Source organism: Euprymna scolopes, unplaced genomic scaffold (genome assembly GCF_053919585.1).
Source record: "Euprymna scolopes isolate OS-2025 unplaced genomic scaffold, ASM5391958v1 sca49, whole genome shotgun sequence".
Lineage (NCBI taxonomy): Eukaryota > Metazoa > Mollusca > Cephalopoda > Sepiida > Sepiolidae > Euprymna > Euprymna scolopes.
The window spans coordinates 62,501-75,000 of NW_027633535.1; the positions used below are offsets into that span (position 1 = coordinate 62,501).

Genomic DNA, 12,500 nt, shown 5'->3' on the forward strand with positions numbered 1-12,500 from the left:
TTGCCAACTCCTCTGCCTCCTCAAGCGCTTCCAGACGCCTACCGACACCACATGCTGCTGGCTGGCTGTCTGTTGTTACAATGGAATTTTAAAAAAAAAAACAAACAAAAAACCCCAACTCTATTAAGATTTTCGATAGTTGGAAAATAATAATAAATTAAGATTTTCGATAGATTGAAAATAATGATAAATTGATTTTAGCAGGGCTGCTGAGTTAGCTTATAGGAGCGAGCTAAAGTAAGAAAGAAACACGCCGAAACACACCGACCGGCACCCCGACGACGACCACGGGTAAACGGCGGGACTAACTGTGACTCTCTTAAGGTGTGAGGAGGCTTTGCCTCTTAAGCAAGTTTGACTGACGCCTACCGACACCGGTCAGGTCGGCGAGGCTCCCGGCGGCCCCGAGCGGGACCACAGGTTGCGGAAGGCGTCCAAGTGAGCGGCGGCGACGCCAGGAGGCCCCCGGGGTCGACTCCGCGGCCCCCGGGTCGGTGTGCGGGCCTCCAGAGCTCGATAAAGTAGTGGTGTCGCTAGCGGTCGAGAAGGCACTTTTCGACGCCTACTGCCACCCCACATGGCGGTAGGCGCAAAACTGGAAAATCGCCGACCAGAAATGTCGCTTCGTATAATCGACGTTTTTTTTGACCACCATTTTCAGGTGTCGGAGGTGGGTCTGGACGAATACCAACACCATTTCTGGGGTTTCACAACCGCCCGGCTTCTCCGACATATGTTGGAAAGGAGTAGCGATCGAGCGAAGGGGGCTGTCGGTAGGCGGCCGCGGGTTGCATGTGTGCCCGGGACAGCACCCCCATCCAACTAAGGGGTGTCCCCCGGGGGCCAGGGGGACCTCGTCCAGGTCGGCCGGGCGCTTCCAGACGCCTACCGACACCGGTCAGGTCGGCGAGGCTCCCGGCGGCCCCGAGCGGGACCACAGGTTGCGGAAGGCGTCCAAGTGAGCGGCGGCGACGCCAGGAGGCCCCCGGGGTCGACTCCGGCGGCCCCCGGGTCGGTGTGCGGGCCTCCAGAGCTCGATAAAGTAGTGGTGTCGCTAGCGGTCGAGAAGGCACTTTTCGACGCTTACTGCCACCCCCACATGGCGGTAGGCGCAAAACTGGAAAATCGCCGACCAGAAATGTCGCTTCGTATAATCGACGTTTTTTTGACCACCATTTTCAGGTGTCGGAGGTGGGTCTGGACGAATACCAACACCATTTCTGGGGTTTCACAACCGCCCGGCTTCTCCGACATATGTTGGAAAGGAGTAGCGATCGAGCGAAGGGGGCTGTCGGTAGGCGGCCGCGGGTTGCATGTGTGCCCGGGACAGCACCCCCATCCAACTAAGGGGTGTCCCCCGGGGGCCAGGGGGACCTCGTCCAGGTCGGCCGGGCGCTTCCAGACGCCTACCGACACCGGTCAGGTCGGCGAGGCTCCCGGCGGCCCCGAGCGGGACCACAGGTTGCGGAAGGCGTCCAAGTGAGCGGCGGCGACGCCAGGAGGCCCCCGGGGTCGACTCCGCGGCCCCCGGGTCGGTGTGCGGGCCTCCAGAGCTCGATAAAGTAGTGGTGTCGCTAGCGGTCGAGAAGGCACTTTTCGACGCCTACTGCCACCCCCACATGGCGGTAGGCGCAAAACTGGAAAATCGCCGACCAGAAATGTCGCTTCGTATAATCGACGTTTTTTTGACCACCATTTTCAGGTGTCGGAGGTGGGTCTGGACGAATACCAACACCATTTCTGGGGTTTCACAACCGCCCGGCTTCTCCGACATATGTTGGAAAGGAGTAGCGATCGAGCGAAGGGGGCTGTCGGTAGGCGGCCCGGGTTGCATGTGTGCCCGGGACAGCACCCCCATCCAACTAAGGGGTGTCCCCCGGGGGCCAGGGGGACCTCGTCCAGGTCGGCCGGGCGCTTCCAGACGCCTACCGACACCGGTCAGGTCGGCGAGGCTCCCGGCGGCCCCGAGCGGGACCACAGGTTGCGGAAGGCGTCCAAGTGAGCGGCGGCGACGCCAGGAGGCCCCCGGGGTCGACTCCGCGGCCCCCGGGTCGGTGTGCGGGCCTCCAGAGCTCGATAAAGTAGTGGTGTCGCTAGCGGTCGAGAAGGCACTTTTCGACGCCTACTGCCACCCCCACATGGCGGTAGGCGCAAAACTGGAAAATCGCCGACCAGAAATGTCGCTTCGTATAATCGACGTTTTTTTTGACCACCATTTTCAGGTGTCGGAGGTGGGTCTGGACGAATACCAACACCATTTCTGGGGTTTCACAACCGCCCGGCTTCTCCGACATATGTTGGAAAGGAGTAGCGATCGAGCGAAGGGGGCTGTCGGTAGGCGGCCGCGGGTTGCATGTGTGCCCGGGACAGCACCCCCATCCAACTAAGGGGTGTCCCCCGGGGGCCAGGGGGACCTCGTCCAGGTCGGCCGGGCGCTTCCAGACGCCTACCGACACCGGTCAGGTCGGCGAGGCTCCCGGCGGCCCCGAGCGGGACCACAGGTTGCGGAAGGCGTCCAAGTGAGCGGCGGCGACGCCAGGAGGCCCCCGGGGTCGACTCCGCGGCCCCCGGGTCGGTGTGCGGGCCTCCAGAGCTCGATAAAGTAGTGGTGTCGCTAGCGGTCGAGAAGGCACTTTTCGACGCCTACTGCCACCCCCACATGGCGGTAGGCGCAAAACTGGAAAATCGCCGACCAGAAATGTCGCTTCGTATAATCGACGTTTTTTTTGACCACCATTTTCAGGTGTCGGAGGTGGGTCTGGACGAATACCAACACCATTTCTGGGGTTTCACAACCGCCCGGCTTCTCCGACATATGTTGGAAAGGAGTAGCGATCGAGCGAAGGGGGCTGTCGGTAGGCGGCCGCGGGTTGCATGTGTGCCCGGGACAGCACCCCCATCCAACTAAGGGGTGTCCCCCGGGGGCCAGGGGGACCTCGTCCAGGTCGGCCGGGCGCTTCCAGACGCCTACCGACACCGGTCAGGTCGGCGAGGCTCCCGGCGGCCCCGAGCGGGACCACAGGTTGCGGAAGGCGTCCAAGTGAGCGGCGGCGACGCCAGGAGGCCCCCGGGGTCGACTCCGCGGCCCCCGGGTCGGTGTGCGGGCCTCCAGAGCTCGATAAAGTAGTGGTGTCGCTAGCGGTCGAGAAGGCACTTTTCGACGCCTACTGCCACCCCCACATGGCGGTAGGTGTAAAATCGGAATAGACCGGACCAGGAATGTCGAGGGGGAAAAAAATGACAAAGTCCTGGTGTGCCTAGGCGTCGAGAAGGCACTTTGCGACGCCTACCGACATCCCCATGTGGCAGTAGGCGTAAAACTGGAAAATCGCCGACCAGAAATGTCGCTTCGTATAATCGACGTTTTTTTTGACCACCATTTTCAGGTGTCGGAGGTGGGTCTGGACGAATACCAACACCATTTCTGGGGTTTTCCAGTTTGAAAGTTTTATAAAACATGTTCGGTAGGAAGCACACTTTGGTGTGTCGGTTCGTCGGAGCAGCGACTCTTTGCCTCGTGGTGGTCCGGAACGTCTCTACGGGCTTGTCGCAAAGGCGTCAGAAAGTGGCATCTCCGCCGCCTAGGGCTGTCACCGTTATCGCTGTCGCCGCGCTCCAACTTGTTTTGATCCGCCGCCTTCGTTCCTGCCAACCGTGCGCCCGCTCATCGTCGTTAGGTTATAATACGTGGTACGTGTGTGTGCTTCTCCGTGGACCTAGGGCTGCTCGACGTGTCGAACGATATGTTGGAACAACTAACGGCTCCTTTTCCTGGTTCCATAGTCGTCGTGGTACCCGCGTCGTCAGCCATATCTATGTCCACCATGTTTAGCCGATACGTTTGCTGCAGCTTCTGCTTCCGCCTCAGCGTTCGCCGCTCTCAGCCGCCGCTGTTGTTGCTGCCGTTCTGCCATTCAACCACTACCTGCGAATCTTTCGATGATCGGCCGAACGACCCATCGCTGTGCGACCGATAAATCCTCCGGATTAGGGAGAAACGCCGCCGCTCTCTGCCGCCGTCGAACGGAAAAACGTACATTGTAACGAACGAACGAACGAACGAACGAATTAACGAACGAGCGAACAAACAAACAAAAATAGCCGCGGGGATGCACTATGTAGATCCTGATCCCCTTGTAACCATACGTACGTTGTTCGATGCTCTCCCGTCCTGGAAGTCGCCGCAGCAAACAGGAGGATGAGCAGCAGCAGGCGCCGCCGCCGTAACCGCCGCCTGCCTGCCGCCTCCTACTCCTGTCAGCGTCCGATCTCACAGCCGTGTGAACGTTCGCTGACACCCGATTTCTTTCCGTCTGGCAAAACCTTGGACGTCCCGCTCGCGGTACACGTGCTGCAGCGACTTCTCGTCCGACAACGCATAAGCGTCGACGTCTGCCGCCGCATCTTCTGATACGTGGACGGTGATAGCGCTAGTCCCTTCTTGCGCCCACCTCCACCTTTGTTAGCGCCAAAGAAGATCGATCGAGCAGTCGTGGTCGCAGTCGATTAACCCGTTTTCACCGTCCGCAGTTCCCAAGCCGCCGATCAAGTCGTTGCTCTTCTTGTTCGTTCTTCCCATACCGTCGATTTGCACGGCTGCCGGATGAGCCATCCTCTGTCCGGCGAAGCGCTCACGTCAGTGATCGATACTTGCACCGACAGTCCTCCCGCTCGCGACTCGGTGCTCGAATCGGACTCGTTCGTTTTTATCTCGATGCGATTGTGAAAAGGGGACCGGTCGTCAATGTCGTGTGTGTCGACGATGTTGTTCGCCCGGTCCGCCGCGTTGTTGTCGTTTTTTTTTTTTTTTTTTTCCCCTAACGTTCGCCGTCGCACGGACGAAAGGGTGAGAAAAAAAAAAAGCTCGAAAAAGCCGCCCAAAAAATCGGACCGAGGAGCCGCTTGCGAGAACGCGCCATGTGCACGTTGTCTCTCCTCGGTTTTCCGAGCACGAACACGACGCCGGTCGGTCGGTCGGTCGACGAAGGCGACGACGAAGGTGACGGGAAAATTTACGCCGCCGCTGCCCTGGTCCAGCTCCTCCCCGATGACGGCTGTGATGTTGACGTTGACGTTGGCGACGACGACGACGACGACGGAGACGACGACGACGACGAGACGGCATCGATGGCGACCACGATGACGACGACCTCGACGAGTTCAGTCTGCACCTTGACCTCCGATGTCCGTGTGCACTGCCGTCGTGCTGTTTGTCGTTTGTCGTATGTATCGCTGTCAAGGGTGCCGTTGTCGTTGTTGTTGTCGACGTTGTTGCTTGCTCTCTCGTCTCGGTCGGTTGGTACGTTGATGACGACGACGACGACGACGAAGACGACGACGACGACGACGAGACGGCATCGATGGCGACCACGATGACGACGACCTCGACGATTCCAGTCTGCACCTTGACCTCCGATGTCCGTGTGCACTGCCGTCGTGCTGTTTGTCGTTTGTCGTATGTATCGCTGTCAAGGGTGCCGTTGTCGATGTTGTTGTTGTCGACGCTGTCGTCTGTTCTCTCTTCTCGGCCGGCTGTGACGTGGACGTTGACGACGACGACGACGAGACGGAATCGATGGCGACCACGATGACGACGACCTCGGCGAGTTCAGTCTGCACCTTGACCCTCGATGTCCGTGTGCACTGCCGTCGTGCTGCTTGTCGTTTGTCGTATGTATCGCTGTCAAGGGTGCCGTTGTCGTTGTTGTTGTCGACGTTGGTCGCTTTCGTTCTTTGAGTCTCGGTCTCGGTCCAAGTCAGGGGAGAAACAAAAAGAGGCCATCAGCGCGGGCAGCGCGCTTCTACTGACGGCGAACCCCCTCGAAAAATAAATAAACACGTGCCCGTCGTTGTAGTTGTCTGTCTTATGTCGGTCGGTCGGTCGGTCGGTCTGTCGTTCTGTCGAAACAAAGTCCCAAATTCCAACGATACCTGGTTGATCCTGCCAGTAGTCATATGCTTGTCTCAAAGCTTAAGCCATGCAAGTGTAAGTTCACGCCACGCATTAGAACGGGCGAAACCGCGAATGGCTCAGGAACCGGACCTAATCCTCGGGACCGTATTCCTCCTCGGAGGCGATGGATAACTGTGGCAATTCTAGAGCTAATACATGTGACACAGGCCGCGATCGGTCGGCGCGCCGTCGTCGCCACGCCTCGCGCGCTGGCACCCGCGTCGGCCGTTCCGGGTCGCGGCGCTACATATTAGACTGAGACCGATGCGCGTCATTCCGTCCTCCCGTCGTCGGCGTTCCCGCTCGCGGGTCCGTTCGGTGGCGGGGCTCATAGGCGGCGCGCTCCGCTTTGGTGACTCTGGATAACTCACTGGTCGATCGCACGAGCTTTCACGCCCGGCGACGGGTCTCTCGAGGGTCCGCCCTATCAACTGTCGACGGTCGGTTAAGTGCCTACCGTGGTTACTACGGGTAACGGGGAATCGGGGTTCGATTCCGGAGAGGGAGCATGCGAAACGGCTACCACATCCAAGGAAGGCAGCAGGCGCGCAAATTACCCACTCCCGGCACGGGGAGGTAGTGACGAAAAATAACGACGCGGGACTCTGTCGAGGCCCCGCGATCGGAATGAGTACACTTCAAATCCGTTAACGAGGACCAACCGGAGGGCAAGTCTGGTGCCAGCAGCCGCGGTAATTCCAGCTCCGGTAGCGTATATTAAAGTTGTTGCGGTTAAAAAGCTCGTAGTCCGAACTCGGGTTCGTGGTCGCGCAAGCGGCCCCGGGGCGGCGGCGCCATCGTCCGTCGTTGACTTTGGTCGTCCGTTCGCATTCCCGGCCCTTTCCGCCGGTGTCAACCGCTAGCATACCCGCCACGCGGTCCTGCCGGCGAGGTGGACGAGGAGGTCGTGATCGGGATCCGGGAAAAAAAAACAAGTGGTCGTCGGTTCGGTTCCGGGAGTAGTCTAACGGGGGGGTGCTACGTGTGTGTGTTTGGGTGCGTTCATTCGCATCCCCGCACTCTGACCCCCGCGCTTCTCTCCCTCTCCCTTTCCGCGCGTTCCTCTTTTTTTTGAACCCCCCGGTCCGCTCCGAGTCCCTGCTTCGTGTCTTGTCTGCGCGCGTGTTGCGGTCGGCGGTTTCTCCTCCAAGGGTGCTCTTAACCGAGTGTCCGCGGCGGCCGGTACGTTCACTTTGAAAAAATTAGAGTGCTCAGAGCGGGCTGTTCAAGCTTGCATACGATAAGCATGGAATGATGGAAGAGGGCCTCGTCTACGTCTGTCGGTCTCCGTCTACGGCGAGGCAATGATCGAAGGGAGCGGTCGGGGCCACTCGTATTGCGACGTTAGAGGTGAAATTCTTGGATCGTCGCAAGACGAACTGCAGCGATGGCGTGTGGCAAGCACGTTTTCCTCGATCAAGAGCGAAAGTCGGAGGTTCGAAGACGATCAGATACCGTCGTAGTTCCGACCGTAAACGATGCCGACCGGCGATCCGCCGGCGTTCGCTTCCATGACCCGGCGGGTAGCCTGCGGGAAACCAGAGTTCGGTTCCGGGGGGAGTATGGTTGCAAAGCTGAAACTTAAAGGAATTGACGGAAGGGCACCACCAGGAGTGGAGCCTGCGGCTTAATTTGACTCAACACGGGAAAACTCACCCGGTCCGGACACCGGTAGGATTGACAGATCGATAGCTCTTTCTCGATTCGGTGGGTGGTGGTGCATGGCCGTTCTTAGTTGGTGGAGCGATCCGTCTGGTTGATTCCGATAACGAACGAGACTCCGGCCTGCTAACTAGTGCGCCGATGTCAGTGACTTTTTACGGCGGGCTCGGCGTCCTCCGTGGCGCTCGGGTCCGGGTCGGTTTTCTCACGCACTTCTTAGAGGGACGGGTGGCAGAAAGCCACACGAGGCGGAGCGATAACAGGTCTGTGATGCCCTTAGATGTCCGGGGCCGCACGCGCGCTACACTGGAGGTATCAGCGGGACTTCGCCCCGGCCCGAGAGGGTTGGGAAACCTCTGAACCACCTCCCGTGATAGGGATCGGGGCCTGTAACCAACCCCGTGAACGAGGAATTCCCGGTAGGCGCGGGTCAACAGCCCGCGTCGATCACGTCCCTGCCCTTTGTACACACCGCCCGTCGCTACTACCGATCGAACGGTCCGGTGAGGTCCTCGGATCTGGCCGACGACGCCGCCGGGCAGTGCGCGACGTGTCCGTCACGACACTCGTGCATCTACGCCTCGGCGTTCGATGCCTGGAGAAGACGACCGAACCCGATCGTTAGAGGAAGTAAAAGTCGTAACAAGGTTTCCGTAGGTGAACCTGCGGAAGGATCATTACCGTTTTCCCGTTCGAGACTGGTTTGTTGTTTTCCGGCCTACCTCCTCTGTCTGTCGGCGTCAACGCCTCGAATGCGCGCAAACAAACCTATAAAAGGCGGAGCGAGAGATAGATTTGTGGTGACGCGGAGGTTTTTAAAGCCCCAGCTCTTCTTGCTTGCTTCCGCGTCTTACCACCTGTTTGTTTTTCGCCCACCGCAAGTGATGGCCGCTTCTTCTTTGCCTTGTCGCCGCTTTATCGTTTTTTGTTTTTTTGCAGCCGCTGTGCCACCGCCGCTAGCTAAAAACAAACTACTCGCGACATTGCAATGCCGTCACGCCTCCTCGCACAGACCTCCTCGCACACTACTAAATCTATATAAACAAAAACTAATATAAAAAAACCCAAGTGCTGAACCCTGGACGGGGGATCACTCGGCTCGTCCGTCGATGAAGAGCGCGGCCAGCCGCGAGAACTGATGCGAATTGCAGGACTCAGTGAACATCGACACCTCGAACGCACATTGCGGCCCCGAGATCCCTTGTCTCGGGGCCACGTCCGGTCGAGAGGCGGAACGTTACATGTCTTTCTCCGTTAACGAAACGACATCTTGCCGTCCCCGTGCCCGCCCGGTCCTCGGCACGGTGGTAACCGGGACGTCGCAGGAGCGAGTGACGAGGGGGAAGAAAAATAAAAAAAGAATTGACTCCTTTCAATGTCTTTTTTTTTTTTTAAAACCCTCTCCGGCCTCCTCCTTCGTCTCCCGCTGGCAGACCGCGGAGTCTTTTCCCTTTTCGACCGCGTGAAGAAACACTGTGGAGGAGGAGCAGGAGGAGTCTGTCCGAAAGCAGCCGAAGGGAGAACAAAACAAAAAAAAAGCACCGACCTAACCGACTGCCGACGTAAGCGCCGCCTGCTCGTCTCGCTCTCTGCCTCATGAAGGTGTCTCTCAGCGACGCCTCGAGCAGCGCGACGAGCACGGCCGTCGCACCGTAAAAAGGTGGCCGCGTCGTAGGCAACGTCGGATGGGGAGGACCCAGGCTTTTTTTTAATTGTTGGCTTCTTCATTTTCGGTCGGACGGGCGCTATATCGGCCAGCCGTCGTCACACGGAGGGTACCGATCGAGATTCCTCTCCTCCAAACACCACACTCTACTAAAAACCGCCGCCCTCGGCTCGGACGAGACGACCCGCTGAACTTAAGCATATCGCTAAGCGGAGGAAAAGAAACCAACCGGGATTCCCTTAGTAACGGCGAGTGAACCGGGAGAAGCCCAACGCCGAATCCCGTCGCAAGTAAAAGGCTTCGGGACGTGTGGCGCATGGGTCGAAGGCAGCCGTTCGTTTTCGTCTCGCATAGTTCGGAGTTCCCTCGATCGGGGCCGCCCGCGGCGGGTGCCAGGCCCATTCGGTGCGGACGGCGAGCGACGGCCTTCGATCCGAGAGTCGGGTTGCTTGGGAACGCAGCCCAAATCGGGTGGTAAGCTCCATCCAAGGCTAAATACCGGGACGAGTCCGATAGTCGACAAGTACCGTGAGGGAAAGTTGAAAAGAACTTTGGAGAGAGAGTTCAAGAGAACGTGAAACCGCCCAGGGGTAAACGGGTGGGACCGCTCACCGCGATCGCGGGGGGACTCAGTCCGGTGCTGCCTAGGCTCGAGCCCAAACTCGATGTGTGTTCTTGAAAGAGAGGCCGTCGCGGCACAGGTCGTCGTTCGTCGTGTCCGCGGGGGACTCGTTCCCCGCGGTTCCAGCTTTTGTGCCCGGCGTCGCCGACGAAGGAGACGGGCCGCGTGGATAGCGGGAAGGGAAACGTGGTGACGACCGTGGCGTCGGTAGGTGGCTGCGTCGGTTGGCTGCGACGGAGGGGACTCGTCCTCTCGATCGCTGCTGCCGCCGGGCCCTAACCCGCCGCATCCGTCGCCGCCGCTTCTTCTTTCCTCCTGCTCCCTCCGCGCGCGACTCCGCTGCACCCGTCCCCTTCATCATCGCTCGGCGTAATCATGGCGCGGGCGCTTCGGCGCGACCTCCGCGCGGCCGGCACCGGACGCACTTCCCCTCCGGTCCGTCGTCGCGACCCGTTCCCGGCGTGCAGGTCCGAACACGCGGGTTTTTTTCCGTAGGCGGCAGGCGTTTCATCACCCTGAAAACCCCCGTCTTCCCACCTTGTGAAGTCGGGGGCCACCGGCCGTCGGGCCCGCGAACGTAACTGCCCCTTTCTGCCGGGAACGGAGGAAATCTGACACGATCCGTTACACGTGGCGAGCCGGTCCGTTTTGATCCCGCCGGAAGTCGCGTGCGGGCGACGCACTCTGTGTGTCGCTCCTTAGGCGCCCCACCGTCTCGGGCGCGTGCGCGATGAGAGGCGGGATAGGACTGGCGCGGCCTCGCCGTCACGCACCTCGCCGACGTTCGGGTTCTTGTCGGGGGCAACCCGCCCGCGCCCGTTTCCGTTTCCGGAGAGGTCGCTCGGCGACGCTTTTTTACTCGAGCCGCCCGCCACCCCGGGTCAGCGACGTGCATCGGCAACCCACCCGACCCGTCTTGAAACACGGACCGAGGAGTCCTGGCCGTTCGCGAGTCGTAGGGGCCACCTCTGACTAACCCCGAAGGCGAAGCGAAAGCGAGAGAGCGTGTAGGAGGGCGTCGATCGGGAGAGGTGTCGTGGCAAAGTCGTCCGGGGGTCGTCGGGGGGTGTCGTCGGTCTCGTGCCGTCGTCTTCTCCTCGCCTCACCCGCCTCCGAGCCGTGCCCGATCCCGCCGGCGCGGCGTTTTCGGCCTTCCGCCGTCGCTGCTGCGGTGCCCGCAACTTTTCCTTTTTTCTCTCTTCCCGAGAGAGATAGGAGAGGGAAGGCTCGTGGCTGACGTGCGGTTGTTTTTCCCTCCTCCCCGAGAGGGACCGGCGCATCTTCCAAAAAGGGGAATTGCCGGGCGCCAGCTTCCATATCCTCCTTCCGCCCATCGGTGAGATCCCGCGGCTTGAACTAGTCCTATTTTGTCGTCGAGTTTAGGCGCTGCGCGCGGGCGCATCACCCCCGGGTCGGTTTCCCCTTTTTTCCGAGTACGACTCGGCGACTCTGGCGTAGCGAGCGACCAGGGACCCGAAAGATGGCGATCACGCCCGGTCGGGATGAAGCCAGAGGAAACTCTGGTGGAAGTCCGAAGCGCCTCTGACGTGCAAATCGATCGTCGGAACCGGGTGTAGGGGCGAAAGACCAATCGAGCCGTCTAGTAGCTGGTTCCCTCCGAAGTTTCCCTCAGGATAGCTGGCGCTCGATCGTCGCAATTCCATCCGGTAAAGCGAACGATTGGAGGCCCCGGGGCCGTTCACGGCCTCGACCTACTCTCGAACTCGGAACGGGTGGAACGGGCCGACTCTCCCGAACGACGGAGCCGACCCATCCGGCCGCCGCCGCCAGCACGCTTCGCTGGGCGGTTGGTCACCTCGAATGCGAGTGCCAAGTGGGCCACTTTTGGTAAGCAGAACTGGCGCTGTGGGATGAACCAAACGTCCGGCTAAGGTGCCTAACGCGACGCCCATGAGATCCCCGAAAGGGTGTCGGTCGATATAGACAGCAGGACGGTGGCCACGGAAGTCGGAATCCGCTAAGGAGTGTGTAACAACTCACCTGCCGAATCGACCGGCCCCGAAAATGGATGGCGCTGGAGCGACGGACCGATGCCGGACCGTCGCGGCGAGGAGCGATGAACTTTCGCGCCGAAACGATGCCGCGACGAGGTAGGAGGGCGCCGCGGCGAGCACGGAAGCCTAGGGCGCGAGCCCGGGTGGAGCCGACCGCGGGTGCAGATCTCGGTGGTAGTAGCAAATATTCGAACGAGACCTTCGAAGACCGAAGTGGAGAAGGGTTCCGTGCCAACGGCGGTCGAGCACGGGTCAGTCGGTCCTAAGACGCGGGCGAAAGTCTTCCCGAAAGGCGCCGGATCCGTTATGAAAGGTGAAAGGAAAGCGAATCGAATCGAATCGAATCAAAAGCCCAAACAAAAAAAAAGCGGCCGGCCTCCCGTCGAAAGGGAATCGGGTTAATATTCCGAACCCGGACTCGGAGAGGGCCCGGGGGTGGCGACGCTGTCGGCAGCGATGTCGGCGGCGCCCGTCGCTTCCCGGGCGAAACCGCGGTGACGCAAGCGAGCCCCGGAGACGTCGCCGGGAGCCCCGGGAAGAGTTCTCTCTTCTTCGTAAAGGACCATGTCCGTGGAATCGGCT

The 12,500-nt window shown here is 60.1% G+C and overlaps 2 non-coding genes and 1 pseudogene across 2 annotated transcripts in view; all 3 read left to right on the top strand.

Annotated features, from left to right (window-relative positions):
• Nucleotides 1-5,928: 5,928 nt before the first annotated feature.
• On the top strand, nt 5,929-8,295 carry LOC145274850 (small subunit ribosomal RNA; annotated as a pseudogene).
• A 394-nt stretch (nt 8,296-8,689) lies between these two features.
• LOC145274842 (5.8S ribosomal RNA) lies at nt 8,690-8,847 on the top strand. The gene has a single exon (XR_013866968.1). It is a non-coding gene; the product is annotated as a 5.8S ribosomal RNA (ribosomal RNA).
• Nucleotides 8,848-9,441: 594 nt separating this feature from the next.
• Nucleotides 9,442-12,500, top strand: part of LOC145274863 (large subunit ribosomal RNA) — a 5,730-nt gene continuing 2,671 nt past the window's right edge. Inside the window, exon 1 of the ribosomal RNA XR_013866978.1 lies at nt 9,442-12,500. This exon is cut by the window's right edge and continues 2,671 nt beyond it. This is a non-coding gene — a ribosomal RNA (large subunit ribosomal RNA).